We start from the raw sequence: 5,572 nt of genomic DNA, 5'->3' as shown, positions 1-5,572 counted from the left end.
TCTTATTTAGGTAAACCGTATGACAGGAAACTGTCATACTTGAACTGATAGAAGGTCCCTCGTACGTTCAGGAAACTCATAGTCATTGTAGTACTTTGTCAAATGGTACTGGAGTTGCACAGCTTCGTCGGTCTCTTCGAGTGCATCAAAAACAACTTAAATAAAATAACGCACAACGGAATATATTTTCTAACTAGATGACAATCGTTATCAGAAATATAAAACGAAATAAAATGTGCAATAATAAACTAAATAAATTTATTATTAAACAATTAATAATAACTTATTATTCGTTCTTTAGAGAAATGGGGATGTGGTAGAGTTACACTGCGTAAGTATACACTGATATATTCTACTCCCACGCTCACATGTACGCCCTCGCTGATCATCCCACTCGCAGTCTGGTAAGTACAACATCTATGCCTGCTCCGCATTCTAAGTCTGGCTTCCGAGCGTATAGCACCGGTTACCACACTTACTAAATGCTTTTCCTGCTCCACCGGAACACCCGGAGAGAAATTCACCCATTAGTTTGGAATCTCCCCAACATCTCCTGATCCATCGAGCCACGAAATTTCGATACCTGAAAGAAATGGTCAAGTGCCAAACATCGAGTTCCGCTACTAATTCAGCTAATTGCAAGCCACGTTTGCAAAGGTCGAAGACAATTCTGCGCCATGTATCTTTCGAGATCAACGTTTCATTTTTGTTTTAGTGAGTCCGTTCTGTTTTTTTTTAATATGTGTTTTGTTCTTATATTTACTTCATTTATATGAAAAAAGGTTCCTGTTTAGGCACCGGCACAATTTTCGGACGCGATTAGTAACCCGAACACCTTTTGATTTAACTTAATCAAAAACTACTTTATTCGGTTCGACTTGGGGGGTAATTTATTATAGAGCGATCTTAATACGGCGGTGGTTTCGTTTGGACTGTGTCAGGTAGAGTTGTCGAATATCCTCAAAACGTATCCCAAGCTTTGATTTGTTCCTCAAGAAACTACAAAAGCAGCTCACGTGGTTCTAGGATAAGGTTGCCAGAATTTTTTCCACCCCCATCCGGGCCTAGCAATTCCGGGCATTTTTTCAAAAAAACCTGGCAAAATCCGGGCATGGATTTCAATTTTTCAAATCCAAAAACCGGGCAAAAACCGGGCAAAATTTAGGTGTAATTATACATAAAAGCAAAGAAAAAATGCAAAAAAATTGAAATTAATATTTTATTAATGTAAATGCAGATTTCCAAAAACTTTTTGGAACACTTAAATATTTAAAGGTTTATAAAAGTAAATCAGCGAAATTATTTGAAACAACCGTTAAAAAATGGCCATACCGTTAATCGATTTTGCTAAAACTTACTCAAAAACTTTGATTTTTTTGGGTTTCTTAGTGAAAATTGTGAAAAATTCCGGGCAATATCCGGACTTTTTTCACGATATCCGGGCAACCGGGCCGGACCGGACTTTATCGAAATTTTGCATCAAATATCCGGGCAAACCCGGATAAAACCGGGCAATCTGGCAAGCTTATTCTAGGAGCTCGAAACATGCCGCGTTGAGATCTCGAACAATTGAAGCATCAACATTCAGAGTTAAGCAGAACGTTTTGTCGGTACCCTACCCAAGATTGAGTCAGATTTGTGTCAGTCAGAATGATCCATGCGATCGCGTCAGATATGCTACGTCAGAGTTAATGAATTCTATTTGAATGTCATGGAGAAAGATTTATGTCGAATGAAAGTCCTACTGAAAGAAGGTCCTGCAGTCGATCTTCGAGAAACACTAATAGGAGAAATTATTCTTCCCTACCTTCATCTATATATATAAAAATGAATGTTTGTCTGTCTGTCTGTTCCCTATAGACTCGGAAACTACTGAATCGATCATCGTCAAAATTGGCATCTGAGGGTTTTTGAGGCCGGGGATGGTTTCTGTAATAGTCAAAACTCCATCCGATTTAAGGGAGTGGGGGCTTCCATACAAAGTTTGTAGTTTTTCGGAACAAATTAAAGTCATGACATCCATTTTCTCGAGATTTTTCCTTCCTTTGGGCGGTTTGTTTTTCGTCTCCAAGGTCGAGGCGTCGCGAGCCAACGTCGCAAAAGGATAGTAACCGCGGCATAGCATACTGATCAGTGGGAATATTTTGGCGCGTATTTCTCAACCAAGAATATTTTCAATGCAAGGGGTGGCGATATGAAGCCTTGATGTGATTTTTTTTCTACTTGGTTCCTAGCTCATTTGTACAGCACATGGTTATGAATGACGTCTAGATGAGACCCAGATTGACATTTTGCCGATCGAATTAAACATATACCTACATTTTTTTTTGCCAAAATCTGAAATTGAAAAGTCATGGCACCCATTTTAAGATATTTTCTTTTATTTGAGGAGTTTGTTTTTCGTCTCTATGGTCAAGCAAACGTCGTCGCAAGTGGATAGTAACTAAAGCATACTGTTCATTGATCACTGGAAAAATTTAACAATCAGGCGCCTGTTTCTCAACCAGGTACCTATGTTTCTTATGCACGTGGGGGCGATATGCAACCTTGATGTGTTTTTTTCTTGCTTAATTGCACTTGGTAATAAATGACGCCTAGATGTGACACGGATTGGTATTTTATCAATCGAATCATAACCAATTGAAAGATTCGCAAAAATACATCCATATTTAGTTCGTGTTAATGTAGGTAGCATTCGACTTTTCGTTCAAGGAACATTAGAACATGTTCAAACGTTCAACTTTTTCTGTTAAAAAAAAAATTATGTTTTCTTCTAGAAATTGTTACTTCGGCCCAAAAACACAACTGAAACGAATTTAGAAAGGAAACTGGGATCTTTTTACTTTAAATAATTCTGAAAAAAACCATCGTACTTTTTTATTACATACCAATTCAAGTATGTATTTAACATGAAAAGTGTTTTTGTTCTACATGGCTGCATAAAAGAGACTTTTGATCCGCTTCGTTTTTGAAAAGCGAGACTTTAGAACTGATATTCAACTTAACGCAAAAATTTTATGAGAAATTTTAGTATACCCTTAAAGTGTTAAAACAATATACCCTCCTATCAACTTACACGGTGGGGCAAGGGCAAACGTCGAACTTTTAAGAAATTCATCTTCAAAATTATTCAATATGTTGGAAAGACCAGAAGGAGTATTCCGAATGTTGAAACTGAAGCGGATATTGAAAATTCTTAAATGTCTTTGTAAATGAAGGTCATTCCTTTTGATCAGCATTCGCTAAAAGTAAAGTAAAAACATAAATTTATACTGCAGGAATACTGCAGACATGGCCGTAGGAACGGGGGGGGTTTTGGGGGTTAAACCCCCCCCATGAGGGTCCAAAAAAAGCAAGCGAGGTATTCTACTCTACACTCAAAACTTTAAATCCATAATCAAATTATGATAATAGAGCAAATATATTCAAGAAAAACAATTTCGACTAAATATTAATGCCAAAACCTCCAAAACCCATCCCAAGTTCAAAATTTTGCTACAGTTTTTCAAAATTTCTCACTTGTTCATAGACTAAGGTTGTCAGAATTTTTTCAGCACGTATCCGGGCCGAACAAATCCGGGCTGTTTTATATAAAAACCAGGCAAAATCCGGGTATTTGATTTAAAAAATTTCTACCAAAATCCAGGCAATATCGGGCAATGTTGATCAAAACTTAGGAATTGCTCATCAAAACTCATGAAAAAATTTGGACGCATGAATAAAAATATTTTACAACTCAATTTGCTTTTTAAAGTTTGATTTAAAATGAGAACAAACCCGGCTTTTCCAATGAAATCCGGGCAACCGGGTCAGACCAGATTTTCCCCTAATTTTATATTAAATATCCGGGCATATTTAAATTGATTGTCGGACAATCTGGCAACCTTGTCATAGAAATTCAGGTCTGAATATTAAATTTTAAATTAAATCCATTTTGGAGGTTCTGATTCTATATTCCCGTAACCAAAACTGTATTTCTACATATTTTCGTATTTTTGATTCTGTATAAAGTTTAGGATTCTTGATTTTCAGTTCGAATAATCATAAGAAATTTGGAATGAAAAGCTGCTTTCCTGATTCGGTTTTGCATTTCATATCAAATTTGAATCATGTTTTTCGAAAATCACTGCATTTTCAATATTTTGATAACTATTTTCCGAATATGTAAAAAGAAGAATTTTGTTTTTCATTTTAAATCGAAGTTCTCAAACTTTATTCTAAAACAAACATTAAAAGAAGCTTCTAAGTGGCGATCCATAATTGAAAACTCAGATTCAGATTCATTTAAATTTAAATTCTGATTCACAATACAGATTGAAAATAAATAATTGAAAAAATGAAATAAGATTAAACCAGCAATACAGAATTTAAATAAAAGATTCATGAATGATGGCTCTAAAACTTGGCTCATGAAATTTTGATCTGGAATTAAGACTCGGAAATCGTATTTTTTGTACATTTCAGAAATGGTCTAGAAATTCGGAAACTGTTCAAATTCAGGAATGAGTGAACGAGTTTTTCAATCAGCATAAAATTGTAAAGGAATTTAAAAGAACATGAATATAAAAATCTGCTTGTCAATTTTCAGATTTAATTTCTTTAATCAGAAGAAGTTTGTACACACAATTCAGTTGAAAACCACAGATATAAAGTAGAATTTGAGTTAATTTTTTATGTTTTATTTTATGCAAAATATCCCAAATTATATTTTTTGAAATTACCCACAGGATTTTTATTGAGGAATTGATTCTTTATGAAAAATATTTCCGGTTAAAAAAACAAGTATCTGATCTTCACCTAAAAAATCTGCACAAAATTCTATATTTTCTCGGTGTATTGATTAACATGATTGATATTGAAGTTTTTTTTAAAGCTGAATTTCAAACTGAAATCATAAATTAAGTTCAAGTTTGCATCGAGTAGATTTGATTCGAAAATTTGTTATCGCTAACTGTTTTTTTTGAAAATTTTTATTTATTCTCCTCAAAGGTTAAATTTTTGGAATTTGCAAAAGAGTTTGGAAGATTGGGCTCGTATGAATTGAGTATAGAATTCGTTTTAAAAAAAAATTGAAGGCTAGTTTGAAAAGAACTTATTTTATGCTTCGACCTACCAGACTCTTAAACAAATTCTTAAATTTTAACTTTAGATGAAAGCGAATTCCATATTTTGTTTCTAAAGGTTTCATAAAAAAAATAGCTCATCCTTTAGGCTAAGGACCATTTTTCTAAAGTTACGTGTTAATACAAAAACTTTTAATGAAAACTTAAAAATGAATTATCATATAAATAGTAACAAATATAATTTGTTTTTTTTTCGTACGTTGTTGGGCAAAACATCACAGGTAAATATCAGTCTCCAAAACCCCCCCCATGAGCCGGTTCTTCCTACGGCCCTGACTGCAGATATATCAGTAAAACTTGATAGAACAAAAAACAGGAATACGTATTAAATCCATTTTAAAGCCATTACTCTGACGCATCTGTAAAAAAGCTTTACATTAGCACTTGCTCCAATATACGGGACAAATGTAAACTTAAAAGTTTGTTTTTGCCAACATTTTTGAATATTC

Source organism: Uranotaenia lowii, chromosome 3 (genome assembly GCF_029784155.1).
Source record: "Uranotaenia lowii strain MFRU-FL chromosome 3, ASM2978415v1, whole genome shotgun sequence".
Classification (NCBI taxonomy): Eukaryota; Metazoa; Arthropoda; class Insecta; order Diptera; family Culicidae; genus Uranotaenia; species Uranotaenia lowii.
Note: the sequence above shows the minus strand (reverse complement) of the source record.